Genomic DNA, 24,627 nt, shown 5'->3' on the forward strand with positions numbered 1-24,627 from the left:
TAAAGATCGATTAAATCCTCCATCAACTTATATGAACCAGTTGTTCACAAAATGTCATGCCATCATGACCCAAAGGCATGTCACCCAGACAAACTTCGTACTAACTGTAATTAGCGTGTCCAGCATGTCATCTACCCTGCACAAAAAGAGAACGCGCTTCTTTCGCTAATAATTATAGGATGTTGTGCTTGTCATACACACAACAGGCATTGTCGCATTCATACCCCCAGTACTACATATAATCCCCCAACTGAAAAGATCCGCTAGTAAAGTTGCTTCCGGCAGTGTAGGGCACCACTGTAGTATGGTAGCTTGACGATTTCGCCATCCGCAGAAACGACGTTGTTCAAGAGTCAAGACATAGCCATAGTCGTAGCAAAGCTCTGTCAAAGCACGTATACCAGTTAGAACTCAAGAGAAGCTATAGAGTTTTACCTGTAGAAATTGTTGAGATGCATCAGAAATCAATTCACCTGAAGTGGAAGTATCGTGTCGGCAGCAAAAAGTGTCACCTTTTGTAGCTTGACGTCGTGGTGATTTGTTAGGACACACTGGGCAAAGAGGTTACGGTTGCAGCTGTGGTTTATGAACCTTGCGAAACTTCCAACAGAGCCAGCATCGATGTAGTCCTCCGGCGCGGTGGTGCCTCGGAATCGTTCTCAACGTGAAGTGATGGCATAAGCATATCAGACCCTGCCCTTTTTTGTACAAGAGTGGAAACAAATCATTTACAAACATCCATTTTTCAGAGACAAACTAAGAAACCGAGCAATGAGACAAATGATGAGTAAGCGAAATGAAAGCTTGAAGCGAAACAATTAGTACCTCCCGTCCATCTTTAGAACCTCCCACTTCTTCAGTCCTCCTCAACACACCAACATACTCACAGATTGGAGCCCCGGGGAGGATGGTTAAACATCTCATCATTAACTAAAAAATCTGAATGAAAAATCTGAAGTGACCACCTTTGATGAAACAAAAAATGCTAGGAATCATGGAACAGAACAACGAACAACATTGATCCTGAAAGCTTGAAGCGAAACAATTAGTACCTCCTGTCCATCTTTAGAACCTCCCACTTCTTCAGTCCTCCTCAACACACCAACATACTCACAGATTGGAGCCCCGGGGAGGATGGTTAAACATCTCATCATTAACTAAAAAATCTGAATGAAAAATCTGAAGTGACCACCTTTGATGAAACAAAAAATGCTAGGAATCATGGAACAGAACAACGAACAACATTGATCCTGAAAGCTTGAAGCGAAACAATTAGTACCTCCTGTCCATCTTTAGAACCTCCCACTTCTTCAGTCCTCCTCAACACACCAACATACTCACAGATTGGAGCCCCGGGGAGGATGGTTAAACATCTCATCATTAACTAAAAAATCTGAATGAAAAATCTGAAGTGACCACCTTTGATGAAACAAAAAATGCTAGGAATCATGGAACAGAACAACGAACAACATTGATCCTGAAAGCTTGAAGCGAAACAATTAGTACCTCCTGTCCATCTTTAGAACCTCCCACTTCTTCAGTCCTCCTCAACACACCAACATACTCACAGATTGGAGCCCCGGGGAGGATGGTTAAACATCTCATCATTAACTAAAAAAATCTGAATGAAAAATCTGAAGTGACCACCTTTGATGAAACAAAAAATGCTAGGAATCATGGAACAGAACAACGAACAACATTGATCCTGCCCCAAATCAAACTCATTGAATGGTGCAATCAGGTGTAACTGCATAATAAATTAAATTCGACTAATATAGGATTTAAGCAAAAACAATCATAGAGATGAATAGAAATAATTCAATTGAGGGCCAATACCTCATTTGGGGAAAACATCCTAATGGAGATCGGTTTTATTTGCATTCTAAAACCTCGTTGGTCTAACACCATGTTATCAGTACTATACTGTGCAGAATTTTTACTTATTTAATATTTGATTACCTAATTAGTAGTAATCCATGATGGCTATCAAGAATCCATGCATAATATAGAAAAGCATCACCTGTCTAAGAAACAAATAAATCTACAAAAATCAAGTTGCCTCTTGCAAACCTTGTCGACCACCAGCACAGGGGCTCAGCCCGGAGGGGGCGGCTGGGTTGGCTGGGGAGGTCGGGCAGATGCTAGGCGAGCAGGAAACTTGAGCGAACGTGCTTGCCGACCCCGATGCCATCCAGCAACTGGTAACTGGCCACCTCGAAATCGTGTGCCGCGGTGATGCTATCCGTCAAGCATCTGGACGATATATTGGGTAGCTGGCCATGGTTAACTTCGGAGGTGGTGGAGTTGTTGGTCATGCTGAAGAAAAATGCAACAGGTGTTGCAGGGTTGCAAACACACAGAACTTCCTCTGATAAAATTTAGTTTTGAACCTAACAAATATAAGCTTTAAACTTGAGATCAACAGCTCTCACCAGGTGAAATCGGGCCTTCAACGAAACACAGCCCAAAATTCAATCTGAACAAAATGAAGGAAAATTTGAATGTGGAAAGAATTTAAGATTAGAACCAAACCTACCCACCTGGATGGTTCACGTACGCGATGGAGCTACTGGAGGAGGGTGCGCCGAGGAAAAAGACTCGACAGCCGAGGGCGCGACGGGCAAGACACACGACCGCCTCGCTAGGAGAGGACACAATCCCGCATGCCGAGCAGGTCTAATCACCGGCCCGACGAGCCCGTAGGTGGAGGCCGTGAGGAAGAAACCCCATCCGCGGACGTCTCTTGGAAACGGATGGCAGCGGGGAAGATCCGGTCATCACCGTCCTCAATCTGGTAGGGAGGAAGACTGGCAGTCGCGAGGGAAGGACCAGCGGAGCTTTGGTCCATGGCCATGGCGCCCTGCAGTGTGGGAACGAAGATAGAGGAGATAGATTAGTGAGGTGTGGCGGCGAACTGCTGCCCAATACGGCGACCCCCGTTCCTGTGCCGACGAAGAGGAAGAAAGGGCCAGGGAGGAGACGATGTGAGAGTGCAGCCTCGGCCAGAGTACGAGAGCACCCTGGCTGGCATCAACCGCAGTGGCACGGGGCGGCGGCCGGGCACCGCACATCTCCCTTTTCGAGGGTGAGACGCGGGGTTCACCAGGCGCGGCGAGGGGGAGGCGTGCGAGCGCCACATGCCGCGTGGGTTTTCTTCGAGTGAGGGACGGCGGCAGTGGGCGCGTGGGGGAAGTGCGAGAGAGGAGGCAGGAGCGGTTTCTTTCCCCTTTTTTACGGCGAGTGGAGGTGGGCAGCAGGGAGACGTGTGTTTGGTAAGGGCTAATTGCAATTAGCACTAAACACAAACATGGGATGATTCTGAGCCGTACGATTTGTTGCATGGATGAATAGGATGAATTGGTTCTCCGCCCTTTCGTGCTTTTATAGTGGTAGTAGATAGTAGATGAGTAGCATCTTAATTTTTTATTTAAAAGCCCGTGACAACGCACGGGCGTTTGACTAGTTAATTATAAATTATATCTCAAACGTGTAACTATAGCACAATTGCACTTTTGCAATTAACCAAACTTTGTGTGGAAACTATCAATCCCAACCATCGATTTGAATTGCTTAGTGCTGACAAATATGCCATCGGCTTCTGCAATAGCAACAATCATCTCAAACCCAACTTGTGTGCAACAACAGAATGATTACAACGTGATATAATATTGAGATACTGTAGTCCAGACTATAGGTTAATTAGCAGGACCTCGGCTATTCTCAGCTAGAAGTATTCATGAGACCAGGACAGTACAGAGGTAACTGAATGCCAAGAGTTTGTAACGTCAAGAAACCAAAAAGATAACACCTTTACCCTGAGAAGAGCTTAGCCTCAAGCCTAAGTAGACTTTTCCGAGCATGTAACATCTATTTTGGCGGATATAATTAAAATGGCTCATCAAATTTTAATTTCTAGCAACTATGATTTATGAATTGCATCATGATTAACTTCGACGGTCGACAGGGGCTACCAGCTGAGAACGCACAACTCCTTCAGAACAAGTGACGCGAGATCCAGGTAGATAGAGCGGCAGAATTAAGAACAGTTTGAGAATTCTAGAGTGAATTGTAAAAAAGCATCACATTTGGGGCATCGTTTGCAGAAAACCACCAGGCCCTTAATTTTTTCCAAAAATCACCGCGGATTCGGTAATCTTGTTGCAAAAAGCACTGGATGATTTGGCCCGTTTAATCACTTTCTGACAAGTGGGACCAGATTGTAAGGAGGTGACTTGGCATAACATTTACATACACACCCCTAGATCTAAAAAATAAAAGCAATCAGCCCCCTCCACACACACACGTCATGTGGACAACTGCCAGCGGCAGAGTTGACCGGCGCCGCGGTCACGGCCGTCCTCGTCCCCTCCGCTCCGTTAGCCTCTGCCGTCGCTGCTTCCTACTACTGCCACTTGCTGCTCGTTGCCGCTGCTCCGCTGCTCGCTGTTGCTGCTTTCCGCCGTTGCTGCTCCCTGCTGTTGCTACTTGTTGCTCGCTGATGCTGCTCCTCTGTTGCTACTTTCCACCATTGCTCATCCGCTGCTGCACACTAGTGCTGCTCCTCCGTTGCTATTTTCCGCCGTTGCTCATCTGCTATTGCTACTTGCTGCTGCTGCTCGCGAGGAAGGAAGAGGAGAAGGGGAGGAGAGGGAATCGCGCCGCCGCTGGTCGCCGAAAGCCAACCTTCGGCCTCGCCTGTCCCCATCTCGCCGGGAATCGCGCCGTAGTCGCTGGCCGCCGAAAGCCCACTCCGCTAGAGAAGTTAGTTGGCGTCGGCCTGCTATCCCGACGGGCAGAGGAGCCACGTGTGGGACGGAGCCCAACAGCTCGAGAACTAGCGCCACAGATCTCGCCTTATCCGGTGATGAGCGCGGCTGGTTGCTGCCCGTCGGTCTGGGCGGCGGTGAGCTGGCCATGTCGTGTGCCGCCTTACAATCCGGCGAACGGGGGCCATGGCCCAAGGCAGGCCATGTCGTGTGCCGCCGCGGCTGGTTGCTGCCATCGCCGACGAACTGGGGCAGAGCGCGGCTGTCCGTGGGGGAGGGGAGAGGGGGTTTAGATCTAGGGGGTTATATGTCAATTTGTTGCCAAATCAGCGCCTTACAATCCGGGCCTACTTGTCAGAAAGTGATTAAACGGGCCAAATCATCTAATCAGTGCTTTTTGTAACAAGATTACCGAATCCGCGGTGATTTTTGCAAAAAATTAGGGACTTGGTAGTTTTTCGCAAACAAAGCTCCAAATGTAATGGTTTTCTGCTTTTCATTCAGAATTCTACCAAAAAAACCTATCTAAATTCCAAGTGTTATCCATCAAAAACTATCTCAGTATTATGAAAATTTTGAAAATTTATATAAGAAAGGCTATGTTACTACAGACATTACATGGCTTTGCCATACCAATGAAAGTAGCAAAAAAAGTAGGCGAGAACGTCAAGCTTCTAGCAAACTGAGCCTACCCACTGACTTGTGTGATTAGATTGAAGATAGCAGGCACCAAGTTTGATCACAAATTATACCAACTAATTTCTCATTAACAGTATCTAATCTGGAATGAAGTGTGGTACAAATGCCAAGTCAAACAAGATCTAGTGATCAGGTGCATCTAGGAATAGGTAGGGTCCCTTCAGAATAATCACTAAACAATTGACAGAAGGATATAAGTTTACCATAACTAAAAAGGATCCTAAGAATCAATAAGTAGGTATATACTTCCTAGAACAGAGAGAAGGGCGTGATCAACAATGGCAAAAGCAAATCTACACACAGTAAATAACTTGATATAGTAAGACTGTACACTGAGAAAATGATTCACAAAATGTACAAACTTAACTCTACATCCTCCGGGGTAGGCTATAAAAAACTTAAAATATGTATGTTCTCTTGCTGAATAGGCTCTACTTCGGTTGCATGACTGAATTTATTTTCTAAACTTTTGCTCAACTTCGGTAAGTATCAAAAGTTCCATTTGCATACTTTTGATGCACTTCCCACAAATCCCTTTTCTATATTCAGCAGTAAATCCTTGCCTCGGCCCATTTATTGGTTTATCCTGGTCGTGATCAAGCCAGCATGAAAAATCATGGTGAAGGAGCCGCAGACCTGCCCGAGGAAAAGCCATGGTTTGGGCTGCGCTGCCGCTGCCGGTAGTGGCCGTCGAAGAGGACGACGATTCGGCGGTGCTGCTAGCAGGGCCACTTGCCCACATGCTTCTACAGCTTGAGAGGGCAATGCTGAAGGCGTTGTACTGCTGGAGTAGAGAGGGTGAGCTAAGAGTAATCTCTAACCGTGGCTGCAAAAAACGTGCGCGCTGTAGAAGAAGATTTTAGCGTGTACAGAACGGTTTCGCGCGCTCCAGCGAAGACATCAAATTTGTACGCGCGAGAAACGATTGCACGCGCGCGGGAAAAGAGGGAGCTCACGCGCTAGATTTGGCGCACCGCATCCGGCGCGCCTATAAAATGCAACGCCTCTGCCGCTCTCTCCTCGCTCCCTCTATCACTTTCTCTCCTTACCGTCGACACGCCACCACCGCGCCATGCCACCGCGCCGCCGGGGAGTTTCGGGCTACCGCGGTGTCCGCGTGCGTCCGTACGGCACCTACTTCGCCGAGATTCGGTCTGGCGACATGCACCTCGGCCTCAAAACCTTCGACACCGCCCAGGAGGGTGTCCGCGCGTACGACGCTGCGGCGTGGCGCCTCCAGCGGTACTGTTGGGACATGAACTTCACGGACGTGGCGACGCGGGAGCGGGCGCAGGAGTTGGCGCCTCCCCCGCGGCTTATCACCGACGAAGATCATCGCGAGAACCGGAGGCGGGAGCGCCATCTCAGCCTGGTCGAGATGGACGAGGAAGCCATGACACTGTGGCGCCAATGCTTCCCGCAAGACGTCATCAACGAGCAACAGTTCTTCGCCGGGAGGAGGGAGGAGAGGAGGACGGAACGAGCCGCCTATCGCGAGGACAGGCGAACGCGGAAGGCGGCCGCTAAATTCAACATCGCGCTAGGAGATGCGTCGTCCTGGGACTCCAACGACGAGCGGTTCCTTGACGCCTACATTCGGACGTCGGAGGAGGACATCACCGAGGCAGAGTCCGAGTCGGAGGATGACGAGTAGTAGTAGTTTTTCGTTTTTTCTATCTATCGTAGGAGGAGGCTATGCACTAGCGCCTGTTTCAAAACTGTGATGATTTTTATAGCAAATTCAGAATCTATACGTCCTCACACAAGAAAATCAAAACTAGCACCCTGTCGGCCTCCAGTTGGCCGAAGAGGGGCTCTTCCGCCTGCGGTTTACCGAAGTGGGCTCTTCAGCCTCCCGTTGGCTGAAGAGTACCCCAACTGGACCGAAGAGTACTCTTTGGTCTACCGTTGACCGAAGAGTGCTCTTTGGTCATCCGTAGGCCGAAGAGTACTTTTTGGGGCCCAAGGCCTAGCATAGGCAAAAGAGCGCAGCCATGCAGCTTCGGCCTCCTATTAATGCGAAAAGTTGGGGCCCGAGGACTCTTCGGCCTACGGTTGACCAAAGAGTGCTCTTCGGCCTACGGTAGACCAAAGAGTCCTTTTCAACCCAGTTGGGGCACTCTTCGGCCAATGCGAGGCTGAAGAGCCCACTTCGGTCAACCGCAGGCCGAAGAGCCCCTCTTCGGCCAACTGGAGGCCGATGGGGTGCTACTTTTGATTTTGGTGCGTGAGAATGTATAGATTCCGAATTTGCTATAAAAATCATCACAGTTTTGAAAAAAAATCTATGCACTATCTATGTATCGTATGAGGAGGTCTATTTATACTATCAGAGCCAAATGTGTATCGAATCGTAGTACAAAAAGAAAAAAATATAGCGCGTCTGCTGGAGCGGCTCGGGCACACTTTATTTTGCGGCGGCCGCTGAAGCCAGCACACTGCCGTGCGCAAAAGTTGGCTCACCCAGTGCTATATACTGTTTTTTAGCGCAACGCACATTGCACGTCTGTTGGATGGAGATGCTCTAACAATAGCAGGGGAAGAAGCATATATACACGTACTAATTGAAAACTGAAGTGTCCAGCAGATGAGAGGTATATGAATGCATGTGATGTAGGAGTATGAGTGGAGCCTTTCTAGGAACCGAGGCACAATTATCGCCCGTGTCTCCCCACCTTTCTACCTGGCAGGCGGATCGCGCGATGGCTGGATTGATCGGCCCCGGATTCACCCGCATCCGGCGCTTTCGTTGGATCCCCCTCCATTCGCAGCTCGGCTGGATTCCACCGTAGGCCGCCAGCGTCGCCCACATCGAGCGCCCGCCGCATCTGTGTGCCTCGCATCGGGACTGGAATTTTTTTAGGTAAATCGGGACTGGATGGAACGCACACCGGTTGCTCTTCTGTATCCCTCGTCTATGGACCCCTTCAGCGAACCGCAACACTGGAAGGAAAATCCTATTTGACGTTAACTGCGTCAAAATGTCAAGCATTCGCACAGGGCGATCCCCCGAGCGCGAGTATTGGGCTGACCCACTTCCCCACAGCGAGGCAGCCGGTTTTGGGAACCTTCCCTGAACCGGGTTTTTTTTATACCTGTTTTATGGTTTTCTTTTGTTTTTTTTTGTTTTTCTGTTTCATTTTTTTTCTATTTCTTTTTCTTATTTCTTTTCCTTCTTTCTGTTTTCTATTTGTGTTTTTTGTTTCTTTTGAAAATTGTTCTGAAAGTTCAAAATTTGTTCGTGTTCAAAAGATGTTAAATTGTTTTAAAAAAATTCGTGTTTAAAAAGATGTTTCATAAATTATAAAATGTTTGCATTTTTCAAAAAATTGTTTGGGCATTTCAGAAAATGTACTTGTTTTATAAAAACTGTTTGGGACGTTTTTGTTAAAAAAATTAACAATTTTTCAAAAAATGTCCTCAAGTCCAAAAATTGTTCATATTTTCATTTTTCCAGGAGTTTCAAAACATGTTCCAGTTAAAAAACTGTTCACAAGTTTAAAAAATCGTGTTTGCAATTTTTTTCAGTAATTTCAAAATATGTTCATGTTTCAATTTTTTTTGTAATTTGGAAAAAAATTCCCATTTCAAAAAAATGTTCATGATTTTGAAAAAAATGTTCTCCTTTTCAAAATTTGTTTACAATTTCAGAAAAAAAATCTGTTCCACAAAAATGTTCCCATTCTCAAAAAAATCACAATTTCAGGAAATGTTTTGTGTTTCAGAAAAAGCTCTCTTTTTAAAAAAATCTCAAATTTCATAAAAATGTTCATGATTCAATATTTTTGTAGGAATTTCAAAAATGCCAATGGTTTCAACATTTTGTTTGCATTTGAAAAAAATGTCCCCATATTTCAAAAAAATGTCCGAGTTAGAAAAAAACAGGTTCTTCTATTACAAATAATGTACAGATATTTTCAAAATATGTCGAAATTCTAAATTTTGTTCCTATAATTTATAATCTATTTTAAAATTTCAAATTTTGCAAAATTTCGTTCATGTTTGCTAAAATATGTTTAAAATAATTGAATAATCTACATGCTACAGTAAATAGGACGCTAGAGTGAATATCACGTTATAGTTAAGAAGGGTTCACCCTGTCAATTGTCAACGTCGTCCATAAGGCCTAGTGGTTAGCTGCACGTGATAATAATTATTTTGGCGAAATCACTAATTAAGAAGTACTCGTTGCAAAGAACACTCCACTTTCTCAGGTCATGACAAGTGGCGCACGTGCACCGCGTCACTTGTCGCAACCTGAAAGTTTTTCCTTTTTTTCGTAGATCCGTTTATTCAAAACATTTTATCTCTTAAACCGTGCGTCCAAATCTCAAACCGTTTTCAATATTGGATTCCTCGCGTTGAGATTTTCAAAACTAGATCCCATATTGATAGGTTTTGATGAACTTTTTTTTTACGAACAAAACCGGACGAGAAAACCAAACTGAAGCATGTTTTTTCCCTTTTCGAAAGAGGCACGCCGTGTCTCTCCCGAAATCACAGTGAAAGCAAAGCGTGACTCTCGTGAAAGGAAAAAAAACAGAAAACGCATATTTTTTCTTTCCGAAAGAGGCACGCCCGTGACTCTCGCGAAAACACAACCGTGCCTCTGCCGAAAGCAAAACTGTGACTCTCGCAAAAGAAGAAAAACAGAAAACGCGCTTTTTTCCCTTTCCGAGAGGCACGGCCGTGACTCTCGCGAAAGCACAACCGTGCCTCTCGCGAAAGAAAAAAAAAACAGAAAACGTGTTTTGTTTTTCCCTTTCCGAGAGGCACGGCCGTGACTCTCGCGAAAGCATCACCGTGCCTCTCGCGAAAGTAAAACCGTGGCTTTCGCGAAAGAAAAGAAAAACAAAAAATGCATTTTTTTCGTTTTCGAAAGGCACGACCGTGACTCTCGCTAAAGCACAATCGTGCCTCTCACGGAAGAAAAACCATGACTTTTCGCGAAAGAAAAAAAAAGATGGGCCAGCCCAGTCGAAGAAAGTCCTGTGCGTGAGGCCGCCTGTTTGCCGCAGTTAGCGGCGTATAGGAGGGAAGCGCAAACTGGAAGCACGTTTTTTCCCTTTCCGAAAGAGGCACGCCGTGTCTCTCGCGAAATCACAACAGTGTCTCTCGTGGAAGCAAACCGTGACTCTCGTGAAAGGAAAAAAAAACAAAAAACACATTTTTTTCCGAAAGAGGCATGCCCGTTACTCTTGCGAAAGCACAACCGTGCCTCTAGCGAAAGCAAAACCGTGACTCTCGCAAAAGAAGAAAAACAGAAAAGCGTTTTTCCCTTTCCGAGAGGCACGGTCGTGACTCTCGCGAAAGCACAACCGTGCCTCTCGCGGAAGTAAAACCGTGGCTTTCGTGAAAGAAAAGAAAAACAAAAAACGCGTTTTTTTCTTTTCTGAAAGGCACGGCCGTGACTCGCTAAAGCACAATCGTGCCTCTCGCAGAAGAAAAACCATGACTTTTCGCGGAAGAAAAAAAAAGAAAACGCGTTTTTTCGTGCGAAATTTTTTTTGGTCGAAAAGCTAAGGAAGACCGGGGGAAAACCAAAACGTCGAAAAAACCAGGAAAAAACTGTTTAAAAAACCGAAAACGCATGCGGAAAAATGAAAAAACAAAATCTGGAGGAAGCATCTAGATCGCGACACGTGGCGAATGGCTAAAAGCGCGCCAAGCGGCGCTGACCGTTGGGAGGCTCCCCAAGGAACGCTCGTTAACTAGTTGCTCTCTCCTTTCGGCCAGTGGAGCAGACACCCATAGGATAGCTAGACCAGTTGCGAGAGACATGGATCCGACAGCCAAAAATGTATAGGCCATGAAAATGGACTGATGAAAATGCAAATTGCTAAGAGGGCTTCCTTTAGGCTCAGTTTTAATGTTCTTAATTTCCATGACTGGCGTGCGAGACTTTCACGGGATGCCAAGTTAGACTATTTGTCTAGTCAACCACGTGCCATGCATATAAAGTACAGAGCTCTGTGATGGAAAAGTGATCATATAAGAGAGAAGTGCATATTTCAACCCTGAACTTTTGCCCTAATTTAATTTACAACCCCGAACTCCAATACCGTCTAAATTACAACCCCCAACTCTCAAAACCGGCTAGGATTCAACCCTCCCCTCTCTGTTGACCTGTTTTGACCTGGTTGACCGGTTTTGATCAGTCAACAGGTCCAATCAGCATGCCACATCAGCCAAAAATGCAAAATTTCCAAAGAAACAATCTGTAAAATCGAAGAAAATCCAAGAAAAGAAATAAGAAATCCAATTTCCGAAAAACAGGGAAAATAAAAAAAAATTCCAGAAAAACCCAAAACCTCAAATTCTTGAAAAAAGTATTTCCAGAAAAAACCCAAAAAAATCATTTTTTCTATTTTCCCTAGCTTTTTTCGCGATTTTTTTTCCGAAATTTTGCTTTTCCATATTTTTTCCTGATCTTGTAGATTTTTATTTACTTTTTCTTAAAATTTTGAAAAAAGAATCTAACGTGGCATGCTAATTGGACCCGTTGACTAGTCAAAACTGGTCACCCCAGGTTAAAACCGGTCAACAGGGAGGGAGGGTTGAATCCTGACCAGTTTTCAGACTTGGGGGTTGTAATTTAGACTGTATTGAAGTTCAGGGTTGTAAATTAGACTAGGGCAAGAGTTCGGGGTTGAAATATGCACTTCTCTCATCATATAATCACCAGAACTCGTATTCAATGATTGTATTGAGCATATTTCGAAGTACAATGATCGTAGTGTGCTTTGACTTTAGCTTCAGTGACCACCAGTATATTTATCTCCCGACCCATTACCATTGATCCAGCCTTGATTCCTCATCTCCCCCACCATGACTTGCCTTCTGGGCGCCCAAGGCCACCGCCGCCTTGGCTCGTACTCCTCGTCGATGTCGCGCTCTATTCCGCCGCACAAGGTACCTTCCCATGTGGCTCGCCATCGTTAGGGTCGCTGAAAGGATCGATATGGTTGACTAGAGGGGGGTTGAATAGGCAACTAACAATTTTTAACTTTCTTTAACAATTTAAACTTTGCATCAAAGTAGGTTGTCTAGATATGCAACTAGGTGAGCAACCTATATGATGCAACAAGGATAGGAACACAAGCAAGCAAGATATATGAAACAAATAAGCTTGCACAAGTAAAGGAACGAGATAACCAAGAGTGGAGACGGTGGAGACGAGGATGTGCTGCCGAAGTTCCTTCCCTTTGAGAGGAAGTACGTCTCCGTTGGAGCAGTGTGGAGGCACAATGCTCCCCAAGAAGCCAATAGGGCCAACGTATTCTCCTCACACCCTCACACAATGCGAGATGCCGTGATTCCACTATTGGTGCCCTTGGAGGCGGCGATCGAACCTTTACAAACTAGGTTGGGGCAATCTCCACAACTCAATTGGAGGCTCCCAACGACACCACGAAGCTTCACCACAATGGACTATGGCTTTGCGGTGACCTCAACCGTCTAGGATGCTCAAACACCCAAGAGTAATAAGATCCGCAAGGGATTAGTGGGGGGAATCAAATATCTCTTGGTGGAAGTGTAGATCGAGGCCTTCTCAACCACTCCCGAGCAAATCAACAAGTTTGGTCGGCTAGGGAGTGAGATCGGGCGAAAATGGAGCTTAGAGCAATAATGGAGCTTGGGGGTGGAAGAGGTAAGTCAACGGGGAAAAAGGGGACCCCTTATATAGTGTGGGAAAAGGATCCAACCGTTACCCACCAACCAGCCCGCGGCCAGCGGTACTACCGCGCCTGGCCAGCGGTACTACCGCAAGGCCGCGCGGTACTACTACTTGCAACCAAGCGGTACTACCGCACGGCTGTGCGGTACTACCGTACCGACCCACGGTACTGCCGCAACCCTAGCGACAGTAAAGATAAACAGACGTGCAGGAGCTGGGGGCGGTACTTCCGCACGCGCGGTACTACCGCGCCCCCCATGCGGTACTACCGCAAGGCAAAAAACCCCAGCCAGGGGGAAGGGAACTTCTGTGCCTACTTCCGCAAAGAAACGGAAGTAGCAAAAACCCCACACAGTAGTACCGCCGAGGGGCGGTACTACTGCCCGACTGCATAGCGCGGTACTACCGCTCGGCGAAAACGGTACTACCGCGGTAGGTGCGGACGTAAAAAATTACATCCGCCCCTACTACCGCAAAGGGGCGGCACTAACCTGGTGGGCAGCGGTAGTGCGGCTCCAGGGGAGCGGTATTACCGTGGGCACCTGCAGTACTACCGCGCCACCGCACGGTACTACCGCGGATGCCTACGGTACTACCGTTTTTCTGGGAGCAGTACTACCGCAACCAACCACATCAGCCAGATAAGGGAGGCAAGAAAACGGAGGAAGCTCCAAGGAAAAAAGGAGGGGACAAGAAGGAGACGTGTACGTGATGATTCCACCCAAACCTTTCCAATGCGGACCCCCTCTTAATAGTACGGCTTTCCTACGACTCAAATCCACCAAAAAGAAACGTAGAAAAGACGCCGTCTTCATCAGTCTTCGAGGGGCACCCAATCGTCTTGTGCCTAGCAATGAAGTGCCTGGAATACTCAAGGCACATGATTAGTCCGCAAATGCGTTGTCATCAATCACCAAAACACTTAGGGATAAATATGCCCTTACAATCTCCCCCTTTTTGGTGGATTGATGACAATACGGGATTTGCACAAGGAAAATAAAATTAAGTAAATGCAAACCCTTCCTCTCTAGAATATAGACGGGCTCCCCCTAGATGTGTGCCACCTAGATGAGTGCTTTGGACTGCACGTCACATGAATACTAGGATCAAAGCTCCCCCTATATTATAGAGACAAGGCATATCTATCACTAGACAAGATAGCACACACATAAGTTAACTATGATAGATAAAATGCATGTGTCTTACACCATATGAGGAAAGGTCTCGAAAGCACAAACCAAACAAGAGCACACAAAGCAAACAAGCACAAACAAGGTCCAAAAGACAATGCAAATAAACACACCAAGCACGACACAACGCAAATCCCTACACTCTCTCCCCCTTTGGCATCGAGACGCCAAAAAGGCAGAGAGGACACCTACACACACAGGGTGGCTCAGGCAGAGAAGTCGTCCCACTGCTCCTCGTGCTCCTCGTCAGACTCGGCGGCGGGGATAGTCTCCTCGAAGTCATCCTCTGAACTGGTCCACTTGTATCCCTGCTTTGACATCCAGGCAGCCTCAGGTGTGATGACGTTCTCAGACCCGCCAGACACATCCTCTCCAAAGAGCCTCATAACCTTCTTGTCACGGCGGCGACTCTCCTTGTCTGCCACGTGAGCCCTGTACTGTCCCTTTGCCTGCATGCAGAAGAGAGTCTTCATCTTGTCCTTTAGCTTCTTGGCCCATGACGGCTCAGAGGAAGGAGTGGTGGATCTAGCAGCACGGTCCCCAGCAACATTCTCAGCAGCAGCCTCCTCCTCACCAGCAGCCCTCCTAGCAGAAGAGGCCTCAGCACGGGTAGTGGTGTTGGCCCAGTTGGGCTTGACGCGGAGGCTGATGGACTCATGGCGAATCCAGTCTGGAGCAAGGAACTCATCACCCGGGTACATCTTCTCCCAAGTGGTGGAGAGAAGCAGAAACATGTACGGTCCATAGATAGGTACCTTGCGAGTGGACACTGCAAACCGAAGCTCACACCACATGATGTGAGAGACATCAAGTGGCTGAGTCTGAGAAGAACGTGCCTCTGCACACAGGAGCAACATGTCCACTAGATATGCATGGACCTTGTCCTTGTCGCCAATGCGTGGGAACAGAGTGTTGCGGAAGATGCGATGCATGATATTCAGAAAGGAGTTTAACACCCAAGTTGACTTGCCATTGGGGAGCACCTTCTCAATAAGGAAAGGCTGAAGCAGGTTCTTGTTGGCAGACTCAGAGTTGGCATGGGGGCGAACACCAACGGGGGTGTGAAGCCCGTCATCAGGAATGTGCAGCAGATCCATGAACTCTTTCCATGTAGCAGAAAACTGACGGTCGTTGGTCATCCAGGTCATCCTCCGCTCCTCCCCGGGATGAAAGTACACTGAGGCAAAGAACTGACAGATGAGCTCAGGGTCATAGTCATGGTGAAAAGAGATCACCGGCTCAATAGCAAACTGCTCCACCAAGTCCAGAGCCTCTCCAAAATAGTCACAAAACTTGTCCTTCCGCATGTGATGCATGTCTATCCACTTGACATCCACGAAGGTATTCTGCTTGCTCTTGATCACATCCAGATAGATGAGAATCTGTTGCTTGTTCCAGAACATCTCAGTGCCTCTGAGCACAGCCCGAGGAGTCACATAGGGATTGATCCTCCGGCATTCGACATACTCAGAGACATAAATCTCGTCCATGCCCTTAGCAGGTTTCTTTTGCTTGCTGGCAGTGGTCTTGACATTACGCTTGGGGGCATTGGAGCCCTCTGGGGCTTCATCTTGGGGGTTGCGCAGACGCTTGGAGCCAGTGTCACGACTGGGATTGGAACGGCGAGAGCCACCACCTGAGACACAAAACGCAAAACACCCACAACAGCCAGGAGGGATTAATGCAAAGACCACAACAAAGCAAGAGAAACAAGCAGAAAGCACACATGATAAATGCCTAGAGAGAGATTTGATCCCTACGGTAGTACTGCCAAGTGCTGCGAAGCTAAGATAGTAGTACTGCTCTTAGACGCGGTAGTACCGTGCAAGGTCACGATAGTACCAGGTCTAGGAGCGGTAGTACGACCTTAGCGCCTCGGCTAGCGCGGTAGTACCACGTCTGTTGAGCGGTAGTACCGCACGAGCTAGCACGGTAGTACCGCACCTGACGAGCGGTAGTACCACAAGAGCGGTAGTACCGCACATCAGACATGGTAGTACCGCACCGCGTCAGATCTGAACAGGTTCAAATCTGAGAAAAGCCCGCGAAACCACGGCGGTACTACGTTTGGACAAAGCTACCACAAGACAGCATATCAAGTATGATTCCTACGCATCACGACTCTCCTACATCCTACTCTTGCATAGATTTGGCCTAAAATCTCAAGAACAACAAGTTTCTCCCCAAAAACCTAGAAGCAAGAGAACAACCAAGAAAAAGAGGGATTTTGGGAAAAACCTTGGTCCATGGCAAGAGGAAGTGGTGGGGAACGATCCCACCGGCCGGAATCCGAGGAGAGTGGCCGGAGACGGAGATCCGGCGAGGGCCTCCGGCGCCGTTCTTGAGCGAGAGAGAGAGATAGACGTGGGGAGAGAGACAAATGAATGGGTATGGGGAGTTGGAACTCCCCTGCCCGAGTCATAACCCCCACGCTCCCTCGACGGCGCGGTAGTACCGTGCCCCGACGCGGTAGTACCGCACCTGAGCGGCAGTACCGTGTTGTGGCGCGGTAGTACCGTGCCTCCCAAAGCGGTAGTACCGCGGCCAGACGTGGTAGTACCGTGAGCTCAAGAAGATGCACGTTTCGAGCACATGAAAAACTGGATCTTTGCATAAACACTCTGAGCCAACACGACACCACAAGACCACGCAACACACAAATCCAGAAAGGCACACGACAAACGAAACAACCACGAGACACCACCTCTCCAAAGAGAGGGCGGTGGCCGTAGCCACCTATGTTTGAGTCAATTGGTATGGCACCGCGAAGAATTATCCTTGGGTCCATGACCAAAACTCGTCTTTTAAGCACAAGTACCATCAAACATGGCTAATGTGAAAGACTTGATTGATTTATGCATAATGGGGGGAGGGAGAGTTCATTGAGAGAACATCACTCCCCCTATGTCCATGCCTACATCTAAATAGGACAACACGTTGAGTATGGTGGGGTGTGCAAGGGTTCAAGCAACATTGCTCGAATCAATGATATTTAGCTCATGCCTTAACTCGCGAAATCTTGCTTCATCCAAGGGCTTCGTGAAGATATCTGCAAGGTTATCATGAGTGTTGACATAGTTGAGCTCGATCTCTCCTCACCTAATGTGATCCCGGATGAAGTGATACCGAATCTCAATATGCTTCGTCTTGAAGTGTTGCACCGGGTTGAGAGAGATCTTGATGGAACTTTCATTGTCACACCAAAGAGGTACTTTGTCACAAATGACACCGTAATCCTTTAAAGTTTGCCTCATCCATAAGAGTTGTGCACAACAACTACCGACTGCCACATACTCCGCTTCGGTGGACTAGAGAGACACACAACTTTGCTTTTTGGAAGACCAACTTACCAAAGAGCAACCAAGAAATTGGCACCCTCCGGAAGTGGACTTCCTATCCACTTTGTCTCCCGCCCAATCGGAATCCGAATACCCTACAAGCTTGAAGTTTGCTCCTCTTGGGTACCATAGGCCAAAGTTTGGGGTATGAGCCAAATATCGAAAGATTCGTTTGACCGCCACATAGTGACTTTCCTTAGGTGCGGCTTGAAAATGTGCACAAATTCCCACACTCAACATGATATCCGGTCTAGATGCACAAAGGTAAAGAAAGGAACCTATCATGGAGCGATATACCTTTTGATCCACCGCTTTACCATTGGGATCTATGTCAAGGTGGCACTTGGTGGGCATGGGAGTGGAAGCCGGCTTGACATTACTTAGCTTGAATCTTTTGAGCATGTATTGAGTATATTTGGCTTGATTGATGAAGGTTCCTTCTCTTCTTTGCTTCACCTCGAACCCTAGAAAGAACTTCAACTCTCCCATGGAAGCTTTGAGGTCATGAGAGCGGAAAATTCCTCATTGAAAGCTTTGTTAGGGGAACCAAAGATAATATCATCAACATATAATTGGCACACAAACAACTCCCCTTTGACCTTCTTAGTAAAAAGAGTGGGGTCGATTAGCCCAACTTCGAAACCACGGTCTTACAACAACTCGGTAAGGTGGTCATACCACGCACGTGGGGCTTGTTTAAGGCCATAGAGTGCCTTATCGAGTTGATACACATGATCGGGAAAGTAGGGATCCTTGAACCCGGGGGGTTGCTTGACATAAACCAATTCATTAATGGGACCATTAAGAAAAGCACTCTTCACATCCATTTGTTGTAACTTAAAGTTATGATGAGAAGTATAGGCAATCAACATGCGAATAGATTCAAGACGAGCAACGGGAGCAAAGGTTTCACTGTAGTCGATACCCTCGACTTGGGAGTAGCCTTGTGCTACCAAGCGAGCCTTGTTGCGAATGATAATCCCATGGGCATCTTGCTTGTTCTTAAATATCCACTTGGTTTCGATGACACTGTGGTTCCCCGTCGGTCTTGGCACCAATCTCCACGCTTTGTTGCACTCGAAGTTGTTGAGTTCTTCATGCATGGCATTGAGCCAATCCGGATCTTCTAGCGCCTCATGGACCTTGTGGGGTTCCACACAAGAGACAAACGCGTGATGCTCACAATAATTTGCTAATTGTCTACGAGTGCTTACCCCCTTTCGTAAGCTTCCAAGCACATTCGTCATGAGATGATCCTTGGTGGAGAGCTTGGAAGCAACCTTGGCGACACGACGCTCTAATTCCTCCTCGGGGGTGAGACGAGGAGTGGTCACTTGATCATCTTGAGCGTCGTCTTGAGCTTGTTCTTATTCTTGAACTTGCTCGGAAGAGAGAACTTGACCTTGGGCATCACTAGATGTGTCAACACCGTCTTGAGCGTGATTTTGCCCTTGGTCATGTTCTTGAGGATGAGGGCCTTCATGTTGTTCTTCGGAAGCGTGTGGGCCTTGGGTTGGTGATGGCTCCGCTTGAGTGGAGCTTTGTCCTTCTCCTTCGGCCACAAGGGGTTCCTCAATGGGTAGGATAAAGCCAACACCCATTCTTCTTATGTCTTGGGGAGGAATTTCATCACCTACATCACAAGTGCCACTTTGCTCACTTGGGAGCTGTTATTCTCATCAAACTCCACGTTACACGTCTCCTCAATAAGTCCCGTGGATTTATTGAGGACACGGTAAGCATGAGAGTTTGTAGCATAACCAACAAATATGCCTTCATGAGCTCTAGCCTCAAATTTAGACAACCGAACACCTTTCTTGAGAATGAAACACTTACACCCGAACACCCGGAAGTACTTGAGGTTGGGCTTGTTACCGGTGAGTATCTCATATGGAGTCTTGTTCAAGCCCTTGCGGAGGTAGAGCCGATTGGATGCATGACACGCGGTGTTGATAGCTTCGGCCCAAAAGTTGTACGGAGACTTGAACTCCGCCATCATGGTCCTTGCCGCATCCATCAACGTCCGGTTCTTCCTCTCTGCAACACCGTTTTGTTGAGGGGTGTAAGGTGCGGAATATTGATGCTTGATCCCCTCATCAATAAGAAACTCATCCAAGGTGTAGTTCTTGAACTCGGTGCCGTTATCACTTCTTATTGTCAAGATCTTTGCATTGTATTGACGTTGTGCTTCATCTCCAAGACTATCAAAGGATGGAGGCCCAAAGAGATCCATGTGAAAGAGCTCCAAAGGTCTCTTTGAATAAATGATAGTCGTGGGAGGGTGAGCCTTCTCATGTAGCTTTCCTTCTATACAAGCACTGCAAGCACGATCTTTAGCAAAACTAACATTCGTTAGTCCACGCACATGGTCCCCCTTGAGGAGACTTTGCAAAGATCTCATATTGACGTGGGCTAAACGGCGATGCCAAAGCCATCCCACATCAACTTTAGCCATTAGGCACGTCGCGGTCTTAGTGGGTCGCTCCGAAAAGTTAATCACATATAGACCGTTCTCGACATGCCCAACAAAGTCTACTTTAAGAGTCTTGCTCCACAAGAGGGCCATGGTATCGATATCAAAGAAAGTGGCAAAGCCCATGATTGCAAGTTGACGAACGGAAAGTAAATTGTATGCAAGGGACTCAACAAACATGACCTTCTCGATCGTGAGATCATGAGAGATGACCACCTTGCCACGTCCCAAAACCTTAGAAGATGAGGCGTCACCCCACTTGACATTGGTGGGCATAGATGGAACCTTGTGCACGTCCACCATCAAGTCCTTGCTTCCGGTCATATGATTTGTAGCTCCGCTATCGAGCAACCATGATCCCCCACTGGAAGCAAACACCTACAAGAGATCAATGCTTGGTTTTAGGTACCTATTTTGTAATGGGTCCTTTGATGTTAGTAACAAGGGTCTTTGGAACCCAAATAGACCATTCAATGTATTCATGAAGAGAACCAACAAATTTGGCATAAACATGCCCATCACTAGCACGACATAACACATAAGAAGGATTAAAATCGCCGGCTTTGTTGGGAGGGGTGGCATTGCCCTTCTTGACATTGCCGCCCTTTGCAATGTTCTTCTTCTTCTCCTCGGATGCACTCTCTCCCTCCTTCACAAAGGTTTGCATGAGAGGAGGAGGTCGTTTGGTCTTGTCATTCTTCTTCTTGTTCTTGGAGTCGGGCACGTACCCAACCCCTTCCTTGGCCACAACTCCCTTTTGGTTGATCAAGAGATCGTTAAGATACTTCTTGCCTTGTATGCAAGTCGCAATACCTCTCTCAAGTTGCCCCTTTAGCTTAGCGTTCTCCTCAACGAGATGCACATGCTCACAACACGGGTTAGTAGCATTTGCATTATCAATTAACATCATATGAGGGAAAGTGGCTTTTTCCTTGCTTAGCTTTACTTGAAGTTGATCATGAGACTCTTTGAGGCTAGCATGAGCACCCTTCAAGACCTTGTGAGCCTTGTCAAGTAGATCAAACTCCTCTTTGAGTCTAGCAAAATCAACCTCAAGTTCGGCCTTCTCGGAGTTTAGCACATGAGAAACAATGAGGACATGATCATAATCTTTCTTTAACTTAGCATGATCAACGTTGTGTGACTCCTCAAGAGCCAAATGAAGACCACACTCTTCCTCAAGAGCATTGGAAAGATCCGAAATCTCACCGGCATAGTCACGACTATGCCCTTCCATCTTAGTGATGGTGTTTTCGTGAGCCTCGATCATGTCATTGGCTTCACCAAGTTGTTCCAAGAGAGCAACAAAGTGCTTCTTGGATTTTCCCTTGAGTTTGCCCATAAAGGCCTCAAACTCATTACCCTCCACATTATCTCCCTCAAGTTCATTAATGCTATCCGTCGGAGAAGGATGATTAATGATGGTAGTTTTGATGTTGGAGGTTACCTTGTTGGTGGCTTTAGCCATGAGGCTCGTGGAGTCGTCGCAATGGCAACGGAGGCCATGGCAACCGACTCATCACTTTCATCATCGTCATCATCCTCATTGTACTCTTCTTGTACCACCAATGCCTTGGGAGGAGTCTTCTTGGTGAAGTTGCTCTTGTTGGGGAACGACTTGGCCTTGTCCTTTCGGATGAGCTTGCCACCATTGTCTTCCCTCTTCTCATACGGGCATTCCGCAACAAAATGACTCATGTTGCCGCAATTGTAGCAAGTCCTTACACGTTGCTTGCTCTTCGTGCCACTTGAGTTGTTTTTGCTAAAGTTTGGCCTCGAGTTTTTCTTACTCCAAAATTGCCTTGAAGCAAGTGCCATGTGTTCATGATACGCATACTTCGTATCTTCGGGGTTGCTCTCCTATTCTTCCTCTTCTTCTTCTTCAACGGTGAGCTTGGCCTTCAATACAAGGTTAGACTTCTTTGCCCTTTGAGAACGAAGCACCGCATTGTCGGCGGTCTTGTCCAAAATGTTCATGGCCACAAACTCATCCAACACTTTGCTTGAGGTCAAAGTGTGGAAGTCCGGTCTTTGACGAATGACGGAGGACATGGCCTTGTGATAGGGCATCATTGCCTTGAGGAATTTGTGCTTGATCCAATTATCATCCGTGTCCTTGCTCCCGTGATCTCGTAGTGAGACCGTGAGTTTGGTTACTCTCCGATAAAGCTCACGAGGTTCTTCATCTTCTTTCATTGCAAACTCATCGGCCTCATCTTGTACCACTTCATAGTTGGAGCGTTGAATGCTTGCGCTTCCCCGGTAGAGAGAGACAACACAATGCCATGCATCTTTGGCCAAGGAGAAGGGACGAAGATGAGGTAGGTCTTCGGGTGGAATTGCATCTTGAATGATGAAGAGAGCATTCTCATTGAATTGATTGTCCGCGGATTCTCGAGGAGTGAAGTTGCTTGGATCATGCGGATAGAAACCTTCTTCAATGATTCTCCAAAGGTTAGTGTTCACATGATTTAAATGACGTTTAAAGCGGTAAACCCAAGAATCAAAGTCCTCATTTTTCACAATCTTAGGGGGAGGACCGACATGATTCAAATGAGTGGAAGGAATCGGTCCACCATAAACAAGTGGTGGTTCCACATGGGCAAATATGCCGGTGCCATTCTTACCACTAGAAGAAGGAGCCTTTTCACTACTAGCTCCCCCCTTGTCGGGGATAGCATCCGTCACCTTGTCGGCGGGGTCACCCACTTTCAACAGTGCGGTGGATAGTTTAAGCCCCTCAAGAAATTTAGTAAACATGCTTTCAACTTCGGTCGTCATGGAGGTTTTCAATGTCTCCAAGGCCACATTGAACTCCTCACGAGAGACCGAGGTTCCCCCATCGCCCGTAGACGAGGTCGGATTCACACCGGAGTGTTCCTCCACACCGTTTACGATATCAACCATACTCTTTGGACGGTAAAGTCCTTAATAAAGAGACGATGCTCTGATACCAATTGAAAGGATCGATATGGTTGACTAGAGGGGGGGTGAATAGGCAACTAACAATTTTTAGCTTTTCTTTAACAATTTAAACTTTGCATCAAAGTATGTTGTCTAGATATGCAACTAGGTGAGCAACCTATATGATGCAACAAGGATAGGAACACAAGCAAGCAAGATATATGAAACAAATAAGCTTGCACAAGTAAAGGCACGAGATAACTAAGAGTCAAGACGGTGGAGACGAGGATGTGTTGCCGAAGTTCCTTCCCTTTGAGAGGAAGTACGTCTCCGTTGGAGCGGTGTGGAGGCACAATGCTCCCCAAGAAGCCACTAGGGCCACCGTATTCTCCTCACGCCCTCACACAATGCGAGATGCTGTGATTCCACTATTGGTGCCCTTGGAGGCGGCGACCGAACCTTTACAAACTAGGTTGGGGCAATCTCCACAACTCAATTGGAGGCTCCCAACGACACCACGAAGCTTCACCACAATGGACTATGGCTTTACGGTGACCTCAACCGTCTAGGATGCTCAAACACCCAAGAGTAACAAGATCCGCAAGGGATTAGTGGGGGGAATCAAATATCTCTTGGTGGAAGTGTAGATCGAGGCCTTCTCAACCACTCCCAAGCAAATCAACAAGTTTGGTCGGCTAGGGAGTGAGATCGGGAGAAAATGGAGCTTAGAACAATAATGGAGCTTGGGGGTGGGGAAGAAGGGGACCCCTTATATAGTGTGGGAAAAGGATCCAACCGTTACCCACCAACCAGCCCGCGGCCAGCGGTACTACCGCAAGGCCGCGCGGTACTACTGCTTGCAACCAAGCGGTACTACCGCACGGCTGTGCGGTACTACCATACCGACCCACGGTACTGCCGCAACCCCAGTGACAGTAAAGATAAACAGACGCGCAGGAGCTGGGGGCGGTACTTCCGCACGCGCGGTACTACCGCGCCCTCATGCGGTACTACCGCAAGGCAAAAAAACCCAGCCAGGGGGAAGGGAACTTCCGTGCCTACTTCCGCAAAGAAACGGAAGTAGCAAAAACCCGACACAGTAGTACCGCCGAGGGGCGGCACTACTGCGCGACTACATAGCGCGGTACTACCGTTCGGCGAAAACGGTACTACCGCGGTAGGTGCGGACGTAAAAAATTACATCCGCCCCTACTACCCAAAGGGGCGGCACTAGCCTGGTGGGCAGCGGCAGTGCGGCTCCAGGGGAGCGGTACTACCGTGGGCACCTGCGGTACTACCGCGCCACCGCGCGGTACTACCGCGGATGTCTATGGTACTACCGTTTTCCTGGGAGCAGTACTACCGCAACCAACCACAGCAGCCAGACAAGGGAGGCAAGAAAACGGAGGAAGCTCCAAGGAAAAAAGGAGGGGACAAGAAGGAGACGTGTACGTGATGATTCCACCCAAACCTTTCCAACGCGGACCCCCTCTTAATAGTACGGCTTTTCTACGACTCAAATCCACCAAAAAAAAACGTAGAAAAGACGCCGTCTTCATCAGTCTTCGAGGGGCATCCA

General features: G+C 47.4%; 1 pseudogene; it reads right to left on the reverse strand.

Moving 5' to 3' along the window:
• Positions 1-263: 263 nt before the first annotated feature.
• On the reverse strand, positions 264-6,539 carry LOC125516649 (annotated as a pseudogene).
• Positions 6,540-24,627: the final 18,088 nt, after the last annotated feature.

This window comes from Triticum urartu, chromosome 6 (genome assembly GCF_003073215.2).
Source record: "Triticum urartu cultivar G1812 chromosome 6, Tu2.1, whole genome shotgun sequence".
Classification (NCBI taxonomy): Eukaryota; Viridiplantae; Streptophyta; class Magnoliopsida; order Poales; family Poaceae; genus Triticum; species Triticum urartu.